At 42.1% G+C, this 21,905-nt stretch overlaps 1 long non-coding RNA gene across 1 annotated transcript in view; it reads right to left on the bottom strand.

The window, feature by feature from the left end:
* LOC124556671 overlaps positions 1 to 21,905 on the bottom strand; it is a 258,728-nt gene that overhangs the window by 168,195 nt on the left and 68,628 nt on the right. Inside the window, exon 2 of the long non-coding RNA XR_006968655.1 lies at positions 19,972 to 20,029. This is a non-coding gene — a long non-coding RNA (uncharacterized LOC124556671). The remainder of the gene's footprint in view (positions 1 to 19,971; positions 20,030 to 21,905) is intronic.

Here is a 21,905-nt window from a genome sequence, read left to right as displayed (position 1 = left end):
GAATGGTACTTGGAGCTAGACGCATGGGACATTCCATTTTGAAAATCGTTATGTAATTCAATATTCCGAGATCCACATTGTAAAGAGTGCCCCGAGAACAACACATTTCAGTCATTATCTCTCACCATGGGCAAAGCAGTGGCCGACGGCCTTAACTTAACGACCGAGAGCATCGGCTTTTGCGTAGTGTTGTCAGGGCTAACAAACAAGCAACACTGCGTGAAATAAACGCAGAAATCAGTGTGGGATGTACGACGAATGTATCATTTACGACAGTGTGCCAAACTTCGGCGTTAATGGGCTTGGCAGCAGACGACCGAGATGAGTGCCTTTCCTAACACCACATCACCTGCACCTCCTCTCTGGGGCTCCTGACCATATTGGTTGGACCCTAGACGACTGGAAAACGATGGCCTGGTCAGATGAGTCAAATGTTCAAATGTGCGTGAATTTCTAAGGGACCAAACTGCTGTGGTCATCGGTCCCTAGACTTACACACTACTTAAATTAACTTAAACTAACGTATGCTAAGAACACACACACACACCCATGCCCGAAGGAGGATTCGAACCTCCGACGGGAGTGGCCGCGCAGTCAGTGACATGGCGCCTCTAACCACGCGGCCACTCCGCGCTGCTCAGATGAGTCCTGATTTCAGTTGTTAAGAGCTAATGGTAGGATTCGAGTGTGACGCAGACCACACGAAGATGGACACATGTCAACAAGACATTGTGCGAGCTGGTAGTGACTCCATAATAGGGTGGGCTGAGTCTACATGGAATTGAGTGGGTTCTCTGTTCCAACTGAGCCGATCACTGACTGGAAATGTTTATCTTTGGCTACTTGGAGACCATTTGCAGCCATTAATGGACTTCATGTTCCAAAACAACGATGGAATTTGTTTGTGATTGGTTTAGATAACGTTTTGAACAGATCGAGTGCATGATTTGGCCTCCCAGATCACCCAATATGAAACCCATCGAACATTTGTGGAATGTAATTGAGAGGTCAGCTCATGCACCAAATGCTGCACTGGCATGCTTCATAATTATGGACCGATATAGAGGCAGAATGGTTCAATATTCCTGTATGGGACTTCCAACGATTTATTGAGTCCATGCCATATAGAGTTGCAACACTATGCCAGGCAACAGGAGATCCGACACTATATTAGGAGGTATCCCATGACTTTTGTTACCTCATTCTATTTTGCTGACATCAGCATCCGCACTTCCTTACCTCGATAGTCATTCCAGGATTCGTGACATCCTCCCACATGCCGAATTAAAAGAGGAGAGAGGAGAGGAGAGGAAGGGAGGGGAGAGAAGAGTAGGGGAGGGGAGAAGAGTGGCGGTGACGGAAGGGGAGGGGTGGAGAGGGAAGGGTCCTGCCGCTTTCTGCACTTCTGTACATTTGCATGAAGCATACCCCATCCCGCCACCACCGCGTCCTGTGCACACCGCGTGCCCCACTCGCCGTGAAGCCAAATACGGAAAAGCATCTGAACTGCCAAAAATATCTCAACTGCGTCTGCATTATTGACTTCCAAAAATTAGTTTAAGGTTTGGCTCACGAGTCCCATAGACAACTGTTTCTTTATTGTTATTTCATCCACGCTTGCCCCATGAAGTTGAGGGGGTGGGCTGTCAGAGGTACAAATAACCCGCTCTTCAATCAGTAGAATTTAACGCTTAGATGCTAAAACAAAACAAAAAAAAATAACAAAGAGACATACATACTATGAATTTAAAATTAGTTGAAAAGATGACATGAATGGAAGAAATATAAATAATAAAATACTATCTTCGTGATTGTTTAAAAACAGTGATAAAATGTGAACAGACAACACAATTAAAAAGGTTTAAGAAACACCTGAAGAACACTAAACATTTGAAAAACACTTCAAAAATACTGAGCATAATAGGAGACACACAGACCATTAAAAATTAAGCACCGTATACTCTGAGGAGAACTGTAAAACGAGCTACCCTGGGATGGTATATTGCAGGTGAGAAGAAGGGTAATTATAGAGGGAGATAGGAGAGTGGTGATGATGAGGACTGAGGACCAGTAAGAGCTGGCGACAAGACAGGAGTAGCTGTGGGGAACAAGGAGAGAGGGTAACTGTTATTGACATCTACAGATTGTAGAGGAAAAATGGGATGAGAGGTGACAGTGAGGGGGAAAAGGAGGAGGCATGGCATGTGGGCAGGAAGAGAAGGAGGAGGCAGCCCTTGGGGGTGTGGGGGGTGGATAAAGTTGGGTAAATTCAGAGTTAGTAGATCGAGTATACGTCGGGGCGGGGTTCGTGGTCCGTGAGAGGGAAAGGGTTGAAATTTCTTTGAGAGAGAACTTGGAGGGTGTTCAGGTGACGGGTTGGTGGGATGTGTAGGTAGAGGCGCGGCAGCACACTACGATTCGAAAGGAGAGGGGACACAACAGGAGTGTTTGAGTCGAGTTATGGATGGTGCAGATTATTCAGAGGTGATTAGTATGAGTGAGGAGAGGTGGGAATTCGATGAGTTGGTAACGGACCCTTGTGGGGAAAGGTAAGCGCATCCAGAAAGCGAGGAGGAGAGCGTGGTGTTCAAGGATCTGGAGGATCTTATAGAACTCAAGAGTGGCAGACATTCATGCAACATTTGCATAGCAAAGGTGGGATTTGAATGTGTGAAGAACAGTGGAGAGGTGTAGTCCCCATGTTCAGCTGCTTTGTAGTTTTAGTGCATTGTGGGCTTTCTGTTAGATGGTTAGTAGGTGAAGCTTCCACGTTAGTTGCCGGTTGAAGGTTAGTCCAAGGTATGTTGGTTAGTTGGATGAGATGATCGTAAATGGTGAGGCAGAATCCATAGAGACAGAAGGTGCGAGTGGAGCGTCTTATACTTATTGTCTTGGTTCTGAAGGGGTTAATCTTAAGAAGCCATTGATTACGCCAGAACGTAAACTGAATGAGGTGGATTTGGAGTGATCGTTAGAACTTCTGGAGCGTAGGATAGAGGGCAAGGAAAGTGGTGTCATCAGCATACTGAAGGATGTTGATATGAGGAGATGGATTGGACATACCAGCAGTGTATAAGAGGTAAAGGAGAGGGGAGAGAGCGAACATTAAAGTACTCTTGGGTGGAAGGTATGGAAAGTGATGTTGATAACAGTAACATAGGATGGACGTTTGGAGAGGAAGGATGCAATAAGGTGCACATAGTTGGTTGGAAGTGCATATGTCTAGAGATGGCTGGAATGCCATATGTCATCATATGTGAATTTGATTTGAAGTTATATATCATTCGCCATAGAATACTGGAATGAGAAGACAGCATATTCCACAATAAATAATCAAAAACTAATTCTTATTTGTTGAAAATGAGTTTTTTTACATTAAATATTGTCCCACAAACTCTGAAAACGTAAATAAAAGAAAGTACACTTTCACATTCCATTTGTTACAGTCACCAGCAGATTTCTGGCTCTAGAGAACGAGTGCTTAGCGCCACCAGAAGATGGCTGCACTAAAAAATCGACCTTAGTTCGATCTCTTCACTAAAACAATAGATGGCTCCGTCCTGAAAAATCATCCTGATTGCGCCATGGGTAACTAGTTCTCACTGTTACCAACACATGGGTCTTGACTAAAAAGCACTGCAGACTCGTAAATTAATTAATTTTCACAACTAAGGTACTGCTATATTCTTAAGTGTCTGCAAAATACGTTGGCAGCGCGAAAAGTGGAGTATTTACACCGAGTACTCAGGGCTTTGTTGAGATAAATATAAGACAAAATGTTATAAGACTCAAATCAGTTAATAACATGTCACCATAGTGCTCTTTAAAAACGTGACAGTGTTTTCAGTTAATTACTTTCTGCACCTAAGATGTCGAAAATATTTTAAAATGCTTGCAAAATACGTCACCAGCGCGGAAAAGTGTGATGTTAATATGTTTGTTGAGGTTAATACTCGAAAAACGCTGTTTAATGTCAGAAAAAGCCAGCAATATGAAAGAGAGAACGAATTCATTTCCGCATACATTCATATTTGTCAAATTAATGCCCAAATTCTGAAGTATGTACTTCAGTGGCACATTTCAACGGCCAAAAATTAGATGTCGTAAAAGTTTCCTGGCCAAATTTATAACAACAGAACAATAAGTGGTAGCTAAGCAGCTAAATAGACAGACTGAATGTAATTAATTACATCTATCCACAACACACTCTCAAATAAAATATTTTTCAGGCAGTTAAAAAATTACGGTGGTTACATCGCTGTTTGAGGTCAACACATTAAAAAAAAAATACACTGTAGGACACAAATAAATCAAAGCGACATCACATTCGTCTGCATTGTAAGAGAAAGGGAGAGTTAATTTCCACATATACACGTATTCCTCAAATTAATGCCGCAACATTCTAAAGTATGTGCCTCAACAGTAGATTTCAAAGCCTAATAAAAGTTGACATTTTAGAGATTAGGCCTAATAATTTGATGTTGCGAAACTGCCCAAACCATGCATATAGCTGCAGAAAAAAATGTGTTATCGAAGCAGGCAAATAGACAAACTTATTGTAATTAATTAGGGATACTCACAACACATCCCGAAGCATAAATTCCAGCATTTACAAAGGTTCTCCAACACCATTTTAGAAGAAACAAACGTAATGCGTCGTGTTATTCACTAGAAACATTATAAACGAAGTTATTCATTGCCACTTGTAGCAATTTACAAATGATACAGGCCTACTAAAGGCTGTGAGTATAACAACAGATTGTAGTCACAAGGCTCAATAACAGATTTGTAGACTGTATCTGACCGATATTGCTGCTCACAATATTTTAAAAAATGCGTTAGCAGCAAGAAAAAAGCGATGTTCAAACACATAAAAACGTTAAGTGTGCATTTAGTCTGTGTAGTCGCATTCCCGGGTAGTATGGCAAGCACAAATTAAATGCTGCCGCATCAAAATTTTTATGTGCAGCTCATTAAAATACATGTTTATCATAATATAAACAAAATATATACGAAAATTAGATTTCTTCCGCCTTGCAGATATAAAAAGCTAGCATAATACACCTAACCCCTAATGCAAGACATTGTATGACCACCTTCCATTGCTATAAATGCTAAACAAGTGCCATAACACGTACTAAAGTGATGTTATACCCTATGACACACATATACAGGGTGTTTCAAAAATGATCGGTATATTTGAAACGGCAATAAAAACTAAACGAACAGCGATAGAATTACACCGTTTGTTGCAATATGCTTGGGACAACAGTACATTTTCAGGCAGACAGACTTTCGAAATTACAGTAGTTACAATTTTCAACAACAGATGGCGCTGCGGTCTGGGAAACTCTATAGTACGATATTTTCCGCATATCCACCATGCGTAGCAATAATATGGCGTAGTCTCTGAATGAAATTACTCGAAACCTTTGACAACGTGTCTGGCGGAATGGCTTCACATGCAGATGAGATGTACTGCTTCAGCTGTTCAATTGTTTCTGAATTCTGGCGGTACACCTGGTCTTTCAAGTGTCCCCACAGAAAGAAGTCACAGGGGTTCATGTCTGGCGAATAGGGAGGCCAATCCACGCCACCTCCTGTATGTTTCGGATAGCCCAAAGCAATCACACGATAATCGAAATATTCATTCAGGAAATTAAAGACGTCGGCCGTGCGATGTGGCCGGGCACCATCTTGCATAAACCACGAGGTGTTCGCAGTGTCGTCTAAGGCAGTTTGTACCGCCACAAATTCACGAAGAATGTCCAGATAGCGTGATGCAGTAATCGTTTCGGATCTGAAAAATGGGCCAATGATTCCTTTGGAAGAAATGGCGGCCCAGACCAGTACTTTTTGAGGATGCAGGGACGATGGGACTGCAACATGGGGCTTTTCGGTTCCCCATATGCGCCAGTTCTGTTTATTGACGAAGCCGTCCAGGTAAAAATAAGCTTCGTCAGTAAACCAAATGCTGCCCACATGCATATCGCCGTCATCAATCCTGTGCACTATATCGTTAGCGAATGTCTCTCGTGCAGCAATGGTAGCGGCGCTGAGGGGTTGCCGCGTTTGAATTTTGTATGGATAGAGGTGCAAACTCTGGCGCATGAGACGATACGTGGACGTTGGCGCCATTTGGACCGCAGCTGCAACACGGCGAACGGAAACCCGAGGCCGCTGTTGGATCACCTGCTGCACTAGCTACGCGTTGCCCTCTGTGGTTGCCGTACGCGGTCGCCCTACCTTTCCAGCACGTTCATCCGTCACGTTCCCAGTCCGTTGAAATTTTTCAAACAGATCCTTTATTGTATCGCTTTTCGGTCCTTTCGTTGAAAACTTCGTCTTGTTGCAACAGCACTGTGTTCTAGGCGGTGGAATTCCAACACCAGAAAAATCCTCTGTTCTAAGGAATAAACCATGTTGTCTACAGCACACTTGCACGTTGTGAACAGCACACGCTTACGGCAGAAAGACGACGTACAGAATAGCGCACCCACAGACTGCGTTGTCTTCTATATCTTTCACATCACTTGCAGCGCCATCTGTTGTTAAAAATTGTAACTACTGTAATTTCGAAAGTATGTCCGTCTGCAAATGTACTGTTGTCCCAAGCATATTGCAACAAACGGTGTATTTCTATCGCTGCTCGTTTAGGGTTTATTGCCGTTTCAAATATACCGGTCATTTTTGAAACACCCTGTATGTAGACGTAGATGTAGAAGTCGTGATCTAAAAAGGTAGTGGAGCACAGCCAGAAATGAAGTCAAGAGTTACTACCAACACATGACACTGCCTCAGCTGAAATACACGCTTGACATCAAGTCCTGCACCACATTGTTCATTTTCGGAAATACTATAAGTAAAGCTTAAACAAAATGGCTTTAAATATGCTAAGATATCGCCATGGTGGTTACAGCAATAATGGCGGTGAGGCTTGGCCAATAACTGTCCGCCCCGATAGCTGAATGGTGTAAGAGAGCTGGTTGACCTCTGTAACAAAAAACCAAGTGGAAGGATCAACAAAACGAACTTTAACGGATGCCATGTGACGTCCGCAACGACCAAACACATCGATCAACAACGAAAAAAATGCAAAGAAAAAGGTGGTCAGCGTCACGGATTGCCGTCTTACGGGCCCGGGTTCGATTCCCGGGTGGGTCGGAGATTTTCTCCGCTCGGGGACTGGGTGTTGTGTTGTCTTCATCATCATTTCATCCCCATTCGGCGCGCAGGTCGCCCAATATGGCGTCGAATGTAATAAGACCTGCACCAAGGCGGCTGGACCTGCCCCGCAAGCGGACTCCCGGCCAATGACGCCAAACGCTCATTTCCATTTTTTGCCAATAACTGCCGGAGTGACGTAATTACACTGAAGAGCCAAAGAAACTACTATAAACATGCGTATTCAAATATAGAGATACACTGAAGAGCCAAAGAAACTGGTACACCTGCCTAATATCGCGTAGGGCTCCCTTGTGCACTCAAAAGTGCCGCAACAAGACGGAGCATGGGCTCGACTAATGTTTCAAGTAATGCTGGAGGGAACTGACACCATGAAGCCTACAGGGCTGTCCATAAGTGGCTCCGAGCACTATGGGACTTAACATCTATGGTCATCAGTCCCCTAGAACTTAGAACTACTTAAACCTAACTAACCTAAGGACGTCACACAACACCCAGTCATCACGAGGCAGAGAAAATCCCTGATCCCGCCGGGAATCGAACCCGGGACCCCGTGCTCGGGAAGCGAGAACGCTACCGCGAGACCACGAGCTGCGGACTCTGTCCATAAATCCGTAAGAGTGTGAGGAGGTGGAAATCTCTTCTGAACAGCACGTTGCCAGAAGATGCTGTGTCCCATCACTCGTGCATCGACTATAACTCACTAAACCTTGATAATCTGCTATTGTGTCAGCAGTAACCGATCTAACAACTGCGCCAGACACTTGTTGTCCTATATAGGCGTTGCATACCGCAACGCCGTATTCTGCCTGTTACATCTATTTGTATTTGAATATGCGTGCCTATACCAGGTTGTTTGGCGCTTCAGTGAATGTATATTAAATACATCCCAGATATGCTCAATAAAATTCATGTGGGGAATGTTTGGTGGCCAGCGGCAGCGTTTAAACTCAAAAGAGTGTTCCTGGAGCCACTCTGTAGCAATTCTAGACGTGTGGGGTATCGCATTGCCCTGCTGGAATTGCCCAAGTCCGTTGGAATGCACAATGGACATTAATCAAAAATGGCTCTGAGCACTATGCGACTTAACTTCTGAGGTCATCAGTCGACTAGAACGTAGAACTAATTAAACATAACTAACGTAAGGACATCACTCACATCCATGCCCGAGGCAGGATTCGAACCTGCGACCGTAGCGGTCGCTCGGTTCCAGACTGCATTGCCTAGAACCGCACGAACACTCCGGCCGACGGACATTAATCGATGCAGGTCATCAGACAGGGCGCTTACGTACGTGTCACCTGTCAGAGTCGTATCTAGACGTATCAGGGGTCCCATATCACTCCAATTGCACACACGCCACACCATTACAGAGCTTCACCAGCTTGAATAGTCCCCTACTGACAGGCAGGGTCCATGGATTCATGAGGTTGTCTGCACACCCGTACATGTACATCCGCTTCGATATAATTTGAAACGAGACTCGTCCTACCAGGCAACATGTTTTCAGCCATCAACAGTCCAATATCGGTGTTGACGGGCCGAGGCGAGGGGTAGACCTTTGTGTCGTGCGCTGATCAAGGGTACACGAGTGGGTCTTCGGTTCCGAAAGCTCATATCGATGATGTTTCTTTGAATGGTTCGCACACGAACAGTTGTTGATGGCCAGCACTGAAATTTGCAGCAATTTGCGGAAGGATTGCACTTCTGTCACGTTGAACGATTCTCTTCAGTCGTCGTTTATCCCATTCTTGCAGGTTCTTTTTCCGGCCGCAACTATGATGGAAATTTGATGTTTTACCGGATTCCTGATATTCACGGTACACTCGTGAACTGGTCGTAAGGGAGAATCCCCACTTCATCGCTTCCTCGGAGTTTCTGTGTCCCATCACGCGTGCATCGACTATAACACACTAAACCTTGATAATCTGCTATTGTGTCAGCAGTAACCGATCTAACAACTGCGCCAGACACTTGTTGTTCTATGTAGGCGTTGCATACCGTAACGCCGTATTCTGCCTGTTACATGTATTTGTATTTGAATATGCGTGCCTATACCAGTTTATTTGGCGCTTCAGTGTATGTATATTAAATCTTAAAGTTCACGTGAATTGCTGTATGTATGGAACTCTAGCAAGCGTACCAATTTAAGTCACAATAGTAGCGTATAGTGTAGGCGATGTAAATGCCGTTTTCTTATGAAAATTTCCCAGGTATTAATGAGTCCATATAGATGGATAATTGCACACACCTTGTCCTGGAAGAAAATTTTCCGCAGATGAGTACCCTTAACCACATTCTACTCATATGTCACTTGGACATCCTTTTCACGCCATTGCAACAATGCTTCAAACAACCACCACAGTTTTTTTTCCATTTTCTCATTCGGTGCAGGTCTGCCGCATGTTTATATATACCCATGATGGTTACGTGACCATTATCGATCTGCAAATGCCCTGAATTGAAATCATAATGCACACTGCAGCACCACGTGGAGCAGCAGTGGAACTGGAGGACTGACAACTCAGCAAAACAATACCATGCCTACTGCGACCTGCTGATGCAATCTGTAAGAGAGGTCGGGTCCGCAAGTTTGATCTTAGTATCAACCAAGGTTGAGAAATGAAAACCATAGACTTGGCACCGTGCCTGCTGGTGGAGCTAGAGAACAGGCGGATCCCCCATTTACCAGCAAAAGCTGTGCGGCGGGTGCTGGAGACATGACGCCCAGGAAGCGAGTTCGCTCTCTGGACCCCGTGTGCACATCAGTTTACGTATTCCACAGCTGGGATTTTACCATATATAGACAAACTCGCACATGATCCTGGATGAAAGTAGCAATTGATCCACGTATTGACAACGTCTCCAAAATTATTTCACCTATTCTTCAAGGTGACCATAGATGATGTGCGTTTAATGCTTACCTGAAGCCAGTGAGGAAGTGGAAATAGGAAGTGAGTAAAGAACTACAAAGTTCTGTATTTTTTTTTTTTTTGTGGACTACGTGATGGTATTTGTTGGAAGCACCCGACCACGTTCACTTTTCGCGTGACAGTTGCCCTCAGCGCAAACATCAAGTATAATATGCGAAACGCATTATGTCCGACGTCTCGCGCCTGACGCCTGACGCCCGACGACTGTCGCAAGATGCCCAACCACTGTAGCCTGACGCAACAGTGAATCATTAAGACTCTAAGACACAGAAAGATGCTTGCTGGCCACTAGATAAAACTTATATACATAACATGACACTTACTTGGAATAAATATCACATCTATGCTGACAGTAAGACGTTTCCGACTTTGATAAAGGTCGGATTGTGGCCTATCGCGATTGCTGTTTGTAGTATCGCGACATTGCTGGTTGCGTTGGTCGAGATCCAATGACTGTTAGCAGAATATGGAATCGGTGGGTCAGGAGGGTAATACGGAACGCCGTGGTGGATCCCAACGGCCTCGTATCACTAGCAGTCGAGATGACAGGCATCTTATCCGCATGGCTGTAACGGATCGTGCAGTCACGTCTCGATCGCTGAGTCAACAGATGGGGACGTTTTCAAGACAACAACCATCTGCACGAACAGTTCGACGACGTTTGCAGCAGCATGGACAATCAGCTCGGAGACCATGGCTGCGGTTACCCTTGACACTGCATCACAGACAGGAGCGCCTGCGATGGTGTACTCAACGACGAACCTGGGTGCACGAATGGAAAACCGTCACTTTTCCGGATGAATCCAGGTTCTGTTTGCAGCATCAAGATGGTCGCATCCGTGTTTGGCGCCAGGCGGTGAACGCACATTGGAAGCGTGTATTCGTCATCGCCATACTGGCGTATTACCCGGCGTGATGGTATGGGGTGCCATTGGTTACACGTTTCGGTCACCTCTTGTTCGCATTGACGGCACTTTGAACAGTGGATGTTACATTTCAGATGTGTTACGACCCGTGGCTCTACCCTTCATTCGCTCCCTGCGAGACCCTACATTTCAGCAGGATAATGCACGACCGCATGTTACAGGTCGTGTACGGGCCTATCTGGATACAGAAAATGTTCGATTACTGCCCTGGCCAGCATACTCTTCAGATCTCTCACCAATTGAAAACGTCTGGTCAATGGTGGCCGAGCAACTGACTCATCACAATACGCCATTCACTACTCTTGATGAACTGTGATATCATGTTGAAGCTGCATGGGCAGCTGTACCTGTACACGACATCCAAGCTCTGTTTGGCTGGTTCAAATGGTTCTGAGCACTATGGGACTTAACTTCTAAGGTCATCAGACCCCTAGAACTTAGAACTACTTAAACCTAACTAACCTAAGGACATCACACACATCCATGCCCGAGGCAGGATTCTAACCTGCGACCGTAGCGTCGCGCGGTTCCAGACTGTAGCGCCTAGAACCGCTCGGCCACTCCGCCGTGCAAGCTCTGTTTGACTCAATGCTCAGGCGTATCAAGGCCGTTATTACGGTCAGAGGTGGTTGTTCTGCGTACTGATTTCTTAGGATCTATGCACCCAAATTGCGTGAAAATGAAATCACATGTCAGTTCTAGTATAATATATTTGTCCAATGAATACCCGTTTATCATGTGCATTCCTTCTTGGTGTAGCAATTTTAATGACCAGTAGTGTAGTTTCAGAACGTAGACCTACACAGAGTGGAAATAATGTCCATATCTTTTTCAGAACCTACGTCTCAACACAGTTCAACTGAAATCATGTCAGGACCAGCGCGGCCTGAATACAGCATGCTGAAGGATAAATTAACAAAGTTGATGAGTGGCATCTTTGCTACTAACAATAAGTAGTGACTGGATGAGCCAAGTGAAGTGGAGTACTTTCACACCAGTAATAGTCATGTGATGGTGGTTTGAATCATTGGCATGAAAAGGACGTCTGAGGACAGTTCAAGCTCTGTCATTCTCCAAATGTATGTTTCTCATTTGTAAAATAGGCACACAATTTGTGGACACTATCAGTCGAAGGCAAATGCGACAATTATAGACAACGATGCATTAAATTTCCGATTTGAGGCAGATATTGTGAACAAAGTTATGTCATCTGAATAGCATGTGGTTCAGCGAACTGATCTGTGCACAATTTTCTTACAGGACAAGGTGTGTGCATTGCTCCATCTATGTGGACTCGTTACTACCCGTATCAGATGCGCAATCTCCGCTTTCTTGTGTTTAGTGTGTTTAGAGCCTATAGCACCTACAGTTAGAGCATTCATTCAACGTAATTAAGACTGCATCAGCAGATACTGTTTCTTTTTTTTTTCTTTTTTTTTTTAACTCGACAATTCACAAATTGATATACACCCGTTGTAAAGCACAATATACATACTTTATTGCAAGCAAATTCACTTATATAACTCTATGCAGTTCATAAACCAGCACACAAATTTTATGATGGGTTGTATATATAAATTAAAACGTGCTGTACAGAGTGTCTGATTCATACACAGCAACGTTCAGACCTTGTTTGGAAATTCACATTAGCCAACGGTGTGCACATCGCCTACTGTACACGCTAATATTGTGATGTAAGTTGGTAGGCTTACTAAAATTCCATATATACAGCCATACGAGTGACCTTTATGAATTGTTACATGTATAATGACATGGTTTGGCAACTCCACCGTCATGCTGCAATCATATCGTTAGAGTGCATGAGAACTGGATGACAGATGACAGTTTACCTTCACTCATTTGTGGCAGGTTCGACTCATTATATTTGAACACCCAATCCTGTAATGTGTCTGCTGCATTTGTCTGCCGTCGCTTCATCAGTTCTGCTAGCATTGGGTCGGAAGCCGACTGTTCTTTGTCTACTGATGCACATGTAGACCATTAACAATATTCTATCAGCATATAGCTATTATAATATACTCTAACCACAACAGAAGTGCTATATTAAAACAGGGAGAGCGTTGCTCTCCACAATACCGTCGGTGGTACAGTCCGTCCATCACTATTTGATACTCTGTCAGACAAATCACGGAATTAAATTATTACATTGTTATCATTCGGCGCCATTTTTTGAGGAATATGCTATGAGGTCTTTAATTTATTCACAGCGCACATGGCATTCACATACTACTCTACCTCACTGAACTGCACTTAAAATCTACGTTAACGTACCAGCCTGCTTCGGTAGCTGTATAGAGATTTTCCTAGGTGGAGCGTAATTATCGGTTGCAGGCGACGTCTCCCATTTACAGCGATACCTACGGTTGTACTATACGACAAAACACATAAGTTTGACTGTTTAATATGGGTGACCTGCAATGTAGAGTAAAACTTTATTATATATTATATATACGTCAAATCACACGCGCAGAAGCAGGCTACGTTATTGGTAACCGCCGTATAGATTTTATAAAGCGTCCAGACACGTGACTGAACGTTGTATTACCTCGCTGAAGATCACTACAAAAATGGCTCTAAGGACTATGGGACTTACGTCTCAGGTCATCAGTCCCCTAGGCTTAGAACTACTTAGACCTAACTAACCTAAGGACATCACACACATCCATGCCCGAGGCAGGATTCGAACCTGCGATCGTAGCAGCAACGCAGTTCCGGACTGAAGCGCCTAGAACCGCTCCGCCACAGCGGCCGGCGAAGATCCCTGCAGAATGTATCGTGTGTTTGTTGCCTGTGCAACAGTGTTCGGATATTTTCACGATGACCTGTATCTTTGTTATGGAATATAATTAAATCACTTCGGCAATTATTGGCAATGCTTCGCATTATTTCGTCTCTGTTTTCTGTTTATCACGGCGTCTATGTCTTCGTCTCTGAAAGCAGGCACTGTCATGCTGCCACATTGCAATGTTGAGGTACCAAACTGGGCAATATTTAGAGCCATTTTGTTTAAGCTTTGCTTACTGGATGTCCGAAAATGAACTATGTGGTTGAGGACTTGACATTACGTATATTTCAGCTGAGGCAGTAGCATGGGTTGGCCGAATCTTTGTCTTCATTTCTGGATGTGCTCAACTACCATTTTAGGACATTAACACTTCCCTATCTACGTCTGCATATATGTGTGTTATAGAGTATAACATCGCTTTAGTATGTGTTATTGCACTTGTGTAGCATTTATAGCAATGGACGGTGGTTATACAATATCTTTTCAGTAGGCGTTAGGTGTATTATGGTGGCTCTTTGTGTCTGCAAGGCGTACGAAATCGAATTTTCATAGCGATTTTATTTATATTATGATAAACTTGTATTTTAATGAGATACACAGAAAATTTAGATGCGGCAGCATTTAATTTGTGCTTACAAAGTAGGAGACGTCACACAGTATAAGGTAAATCGTGTTTCTGAGGTACCAACTCTGACATTTTCTTTGGATATGACTCACCTGTCACAGTTATCGTTTTTGGTCGTGTGTTTACAACTCTAGGCTACATGTTCTTCCATTGTCTAAGTAATATCTTTGGTAATAAAATCAACTTTTTCCTAGTTAGGGCAATTTCACATCATCAAATTATTAGTTCTAACCTATAAAATGTCAACTCTCATTAGGCTTTGAAATCAACCACTGAGGCACACACTTTAGAATCTTGGGGCATTGATTTGAGGACTATGTGGAAATTAACTCGCAGTTCATCTTACATTTCAGTCGTATGTGATGTTGCTTTAATTTATTTGAGTCCTACAGTTTATTTTTTTCTATGTGTTAACCTCAAACAGCAAGGTAAACATCGTACTATTTTCACTGCCTCAGAAATATTTTATTTGAGAGTGTGTTAACCTGCTGAGCTAACACGTATTTTCCTGCAGCTATCAGCGTGGTCAGGGTAGTTTTATGACACAAAGTTGTTAGGCCAAACTTTTATAAATTCAGTTGTCATTAGTCTAGCATTGAAACACATACTTCAGAATCTAGGGTGCACTAATTTGACGAGTATTTGTATATACGGATGTTAACTCACACTTTCTTTTACACCTCAGACATATGTGATTCACTTTAATAGATTTGGGTCTTACAGTATTTTTTTTTCTTTCTCATGTATTAACCTCAACTAACTATATAAAAATCGCACTTCTTCGCTTTACTGACATATTTTGCAGACATTTTAGAATTTTTTCAAGATCACAGTTGAGGAAAAGTAATTAATTTACAACTGTGTTGTATTTTTAACCTTGCAGGAACATATTGGCAGCAGTACGAACTCGTGGTATGAAGATCATTTTTCTCCTCAAGCAGTATGTAATCATAGCATTTTTCGCCCTGCTGACGTATTTTGCAGATATTTTCGAACATTTTTAACAACATAGCTGCATAAAGTAATTAATTTACAACTCTGGTACGCTTTTTATTTGCAGGGTAGTGACGTATCATTAATTTATTTGAGTGTTACGTTTTTGATTATTAACCTGAACTAAGCCCTTGATACTTGGTGTAAACAGTGCGGCGTATTTTGTAGACATTTAAGAATATTGTAATATCTTAGCAGCGGAAAATAATTAATTTACTAATCTGTTGTTCTTTTTACTGGAGAGCTTTGTGTTGCTAACAATGAGAACTGCTTACTCATGGCATAACCAACGACCTACGGGCGATTTTTAACGATGGAGCCATCCATTGATGTTGTACAGAGATCGAGCTAAGGTGTATTTTTAGTGCAGCAGTCTGCTGTTGGCGCTAAGTACTCGTTTTCTACACCATAGTAACCTGGTGGTGACAGGAGCAAATAGGAAATAAGATGTGAAAGAATACTTGCTTTTATTTACGTTTTCCGATTTTGGGGGATAGTATTCAAGGTAAAAGAATTCACATTCAACAAACAAGAATTCCTATTTCGTTATTTGTATTTTACAAGAAAATGTTGGTTTTTAACTATTTATAGGGAAATATGCTGTCTATTCATCCCATTATTCCATGGTGAATGATATATAGCTTCAAATCAAAATAACCATAGTGACTGGTGAGATAGTCTGTAAACGGATTGTTGGAAATCAGTAATAATATAGTTGACAAACTTTTGGGCAATTCAGATACTTTACTGTATTTGGCTGGAGAGCGCAGGTGTACTGGATGTAGGGTGAGGGTGCTTCACGCAAAATTCGCGGACGTACAAGGGGGGAAGGCAGGACCTTCCCATGTCCTCCTCTCCTCTCCTTTCCCCTCTTCAATCCCCTCCTCTCCCTTCCCCTCCCCCTCCGCAAATTGATCTTGGCATGCGGCAGGATGTCATAATTCCTGGAATGGCCCTGGAGATGAGGAAATGCTGATTCTGACGTCAGCGAAATATAATAAGCACACTTGCCTGAGAGTGGTAGGATTCCCAGAGTGAATCCTAGGTTTGGGTCCAGGTTATCTAGAGCCCACAGTGGCACACTGCTTGTATGGTATGCACTGACGATATACTCGTCTATTCAACAACCATAGAAGATCGTGTTAAGCCACTGGATAAAATATTTCGTAGATTGAGGGCAGTACACCTTCCATTTAGTGTAGAGAAATGCCATTTTGCTCAGACATAAGTCAGTTATCTTCGGCATATTGTCAGTCAAGATAGAGTGAGAATAGATGCTCGATTTTCTTCCACCGTATGTGAATTTCCGATACCACAGACAATAAAGAGTAACATTCGTTTATTGGGTTATGTAATTATTGTCATAAGTTTGTGAAGGGATTCACTGAAACAGCACAGCTGTTAACTAAGTTGCTAGGTCAAGGAGGTGTTAATATCAGATCCTGTGTTAATATTCCCTGCCTTTGAGCAGGAATTCATACCTTCGTGTAATGCCAGCAACAGTAAAAGAACATTCGGTGGCATATGCCTCTAATGAATTGTATAAGACTGAAACTAATTGACAACTGAAAAAGAAATATTAGCAGTTATTTAAGGAATCACTTTTTTTTGCTATATGTACGGTCATAAACTGAAATTGATTACGGACCACCCATTTTTAAAATGAAACATCCATCAATTCAGTTACCAAGATGGATGTTAAAATTAAATGAGTTCAACTATGAATTAATTCAGAAACTGGAAATGAAGCATACAAATGCTGATACGCTACGTAGGATATACCGGGCGAGGTGGTGCAGTGGCTACCACACTGGACTCGCATTCGGGAGGACGACGGTTCAATCCCGCGTCCGGCCATCCTGATTTAGGTTTTCCGTGAATTCACTAAATCACTACAGGCAAAGGCCGGGATGGCTCCTTTGAAAGGGCACGGCCAACTTCCTTCCCCGTCCTTCCCTAATCCGATGAGACCGATGACCTAGCTGCCTGGTCTCTTCCCCCAAACAACCCAACCCCCTAAGTAGGATGATAGCAGTTTTACAATTAGTGGATTCAATCTTGGCAGATTGGATAAAGGCACAATCAGCTGACAGTGACTGGTAATTATTTCAAACGCAATCTAAGTTTGAAACGTAATAAGACTTGCTATGCAAATCCATAAAGTATCGACCTCACATTGTAGATCTTGCAGTGCTTAGAGTGGAAGTAGTACGTCAAGCAAGTGACCACGTATTATCAGGTCACAAAGGGAAAAAAAAGCAACTGATAGGTGTTTAGCTGAAAGATTTTGACGGAAAACCTGTCGCAGTGCTGTGGGACAATATGAAAGAAACTGCATCCCGTGTGCGCAAAAAGCAGATTGGAGTCATCAGAAAATTCTGTTACATAGATTACCTGAAGCTGACAAACCATTTTCAGTGCTATGATTAGATGTCTTAGGACTTTTTAATGGAGCTCAGGTGGGTAATAAGTATGTCCTTACGATGTTAGATCATTTTTTACGATATTTGTTTCTGGTAGGCATCACAGATCAAGAAGGCGAATACGATAGCACAGGCTATGGTAAACAACTTGTTACTGAAATTACAGACCAAGGAATTAACTTTGTACCTGAAGCAATGAAACAATTTTGTCGCTTGCTGAAAATTAACCCATCCTCAAACGAATGGAAGGGCAGGACGGGTGCACCGTGCGTTATAAAGAATATTAAGCCATTAAATGAATGCACAGCATTCAGATTCCGTCGTATATTTAAGTTTTGCCGTCAGTTCATTTAGTACAGTGGTTCATACTCTCGCTGTACGAAGTAATGTATGAACGGAAAATGCTGTCATCTTTTAACGTAGTTCAGCCTAAACTGGCCCACAGGGTGAACCATTGAAGAATTTTGCGAAGAAATTTAAAGAAATTTGACAAAAGGTAAAGCAGGCCAATACAGAAGCAATAGAGAAGCGAGAAAGTATTGGGCAACGGACAAGTAAACTGCCACAGTACAGAATAAGACAGTGTGTATTACTAGCTAACCTATATACCCCAAACGGCAAAACAAAAAAGGTTTTTAACGAAATATTATTGATCTTATCAAGTTATCGAGATAATGTCACCAGCCAACGTAAAATTACAGTTGCCAACTAGAGCATGTATGTAGAGTATATAGAGTAAAACAGTTCAGAGGTGAGATTGATAGGTTGCCACAGATTCTTTCAGCTGTTGCGGAAAGGGAAGGATTACCAAGGAAAAAGGAACATAAGAGAAACATACCTTATGCACTGATGTCTGGGAGCAAATAGCGTAAATGCTCATATGGAATGCACATGTGGTGTTCGTTAATTACTTAGGTTAGTCTTTATTTTCTTCATTTGTCATGTTCTGTGTTTGTGTACTTGTATAAAGGAGGGAGTGGATTGACGGGACTTACTTTTCTCTCAGGTGACGTACAAAGATGTTACTGCAATCAGATGTTCTACTTACAAGTTACGCCTGGACAGTCGCGTATACAGTCAGTATTTGCGAAATGAGGGATTATGTACGAAGACTACAAGATAGACTTAACAACGCTACAAAAAGAGGCAGGGAAAGGATTATTGGTACATATGCAGAACGAGTTTAAAACTCTCGTATGAGAAACTGAGGACTCAACTACAACAGTTAACTAAAATAGTACCACGAATCCCAATACATAAGAAACGGAGCTGGTTAGATACAGAAAGCAAACAGTTGAAAAATGTATTTGGAACAGCGGATAATGAGGATATCAAGAATTTAAACTGCACAACTGGATATGTACAAGAATAAGCGAAAGATGCAAAAGCAAAGGTAGACTGGCACACAACAGGGTTAGGGAACATAGAGCAAGGAATACTCAGTGTTACTAAAACGGTACGGAACTTAACAAAGGGATTACAACACTATGCAAAGAACACTATGAATGTCTTAAATAGTGATCTGGAGAAAATACAAACCCAGTTAAGCAAACTAGATGAGAAAGTGGGGATCGAGATAGAAACTTTGCATGAAGCAGTATGTCACACTAATTATGGGCAACTGATTTCAATGTCATTAAATCCAAGTCACATTTTGATGGCATTACAGAAAGCACAAACAGATTTTCCAGTGGGATTACAACATGTCATGCCAATACGAAGAAAGAGTACAGCTATATTTTATCACACAACTGATGTAAGAATATATACTGATCAAGCGAGTTTGTACAAAAAATCCGATTTCCAGTAGTAGCTGTCAACGCGCAGTACCATTGTTACACGATACATCCATATCCGATTAAACGAAATACAATTGGAAAATGGATACAAATACAACCTCATGAATTATTATTAGTTTCCAGACGGAGAGTTGCTCGTGTAATTAAGTCTGTAACAAACTTGAGAGATTGTATTTAGAGACGGTAACATTTGTCCAACAAGGATGATACAAACGAAAAACAAGTCATGTGAAATGTAGTTGTTTTTAAGGAATATGGAAACTGCGAGAAAAAAGTGTTACCTCCTTTAGCCAAAATTCCAGGTAGTTGGAGATCACTGGATTTACTCCATATTTACACCTGAAACAGTAATTATCATTTGTTACGAAAATGGTAAACCAAATGGCACAATGAAACTAGTTACGAGGCACTGGATTGTTAATTAATGGAACTAGATGCGAAATAGCAGGGAGGCAATTTGAGGAGCATCGTCTCAAATCGTATTAAATGCACAGATCATAATTTTACAGGAAGCGAAAAATATTTCTCCGCCTAACCAAATGAAATATGTCAAAATTCTCGACTGCAGGAATTATATTCCAGAATCAGTCTTGACTGAATCCATTTCTCACTGCATGAAGGCGACATTTTAATTTTTAAATTGCACTTAATACGATTTCAAACGATGCACTTAACAAAATAGGTTTTGATCATATCGTGTTTTCACATAATATGATTTGAAACGTTCGTTTCAATTTTAACTGATTTTATTGTCGGACGCAGGCCATGACGTAAGAAGATAAAGTTATTAACATGTTGTTGGCGGTAGATCGATGTGTTAGAGTCTTGCAAACAGTCTCAGTCATCGTCCTCACTAGTCGCCCTACCAGTTTCAGCGATATCGCATCGATGTTTAGTGACGAAACATAAAACTGCAAACTATCAACCTCCTTCCAGTTGTCTTCATATTTCGTTTTCGACAGTTTATCGACATCCAGTTTCTTAGCGTCACGTAATCCTTTCGGCTTATCAATGTAATTTTGAGTGCACTTTCCTGCCTAATGCTTTTCAGTTCTTCGCTGTTTTGGAGATGTAACTTACATCATATAACTGAGTCTACGATCTTGTTCCACTTTGTTCGGTACGCCGTAAACTTTATTTTTTGCTTTCGCCAGATAGAATACTGAATGGTTCCACGCTCGAGTCTGCCTTTTTTGCGATAACAAGGAGACTTAAAATTACTTAAAAATGTGAATCTCGGTTCAAGTACCTAAAATGAAATACGTCTCGTCACGTCAAAATTACAGATACTAAAGATCAATCAAAGTATAAAAACATGCACTTTTGCAATTTTTCCCTCACGAATAACACATCAATGCAGCGACATCACAAGTTTCACTGAAAATGATCATTCGTAAAATACATCATGTATTATTAATTGGCCGGCCGAAGTGGCCGTGCGGTTAAAGGCGCTGCAGTCTGGAACCGCAAGACCGCTACGGTCGCAGGTTCGAATCCTGCCTCGGGCATGGATGTTTGTGATGTCCTTAGGTTAGTTAGGTTTAACTAGTTCTAAGTTCTAGGGGACTAATGACCTCAGCAGTTGAGTCCCATAGTGCTCAGAGCCATTTGAACCATTTTTTATTATTAATTACCGAGCTTCCTTTTCACGCTGTCTTTTATTTTTCGCAGCTCTAATTCCGATTATACTTCCTTTAGACCGCTCTCCCTCGCGTAAATAGCCCTTCATGACTATAGAAAGTGCACAGTCACGTAATCGACACCACATTGTGAGCTGTGGGATGAAAACAGTGGAAACAGAAAGCAAAAGAGCAGGCTAGTAATGTGGACTGGGAAACTTGCCTTGAACATAATACGTTTTGACTGTCAGCTGCAGTGTACGTTATACAGTTTGATCCGATTCAAGGTTTTCGACACTAAATTACTTTGGGAAAGAACAATAAATGGCCCAATGTGACTCAACAGCGTTAAAGAGCATACCACAGTTGTGGTGATAATGCATCAAACCGTATTTTGACCTCGGCTTAATTTAATACGTTTTGAAACGATCTCCTAATTTCACTTCCCAGCTACCATTACTAGCACAACAATTATTAATGGGTCCCGGTCGGTGTAGTATTGGTCGAAGGAGCCACCACACCTATTACCTAATCAAATCCTAACTTTTATTAACGATAACTTAGCTTCCACTTTGCTACAATCCCTAGACGAATTA

This window comes from Schistocerca americana, chromosome X (genome assembly GCF_021461395.2).
Source record: "Schistocerca americana isolate TAMUIC-IGC-003095 chromosome X, iqSchAmer2.1, whole genome shotgun sequence".
Lineage (NCBI taxonomy): Eukaryota > Metazoa > Arthropoda > Insecta > Orthoptera > Acrididae > Schistocerca > Schistocerca americana.
The sequence above is the reverse complement of the archived record's forward strand: the minus strand, read 5'-3'. Positions and strand labels throughout refer to the sequence as shown.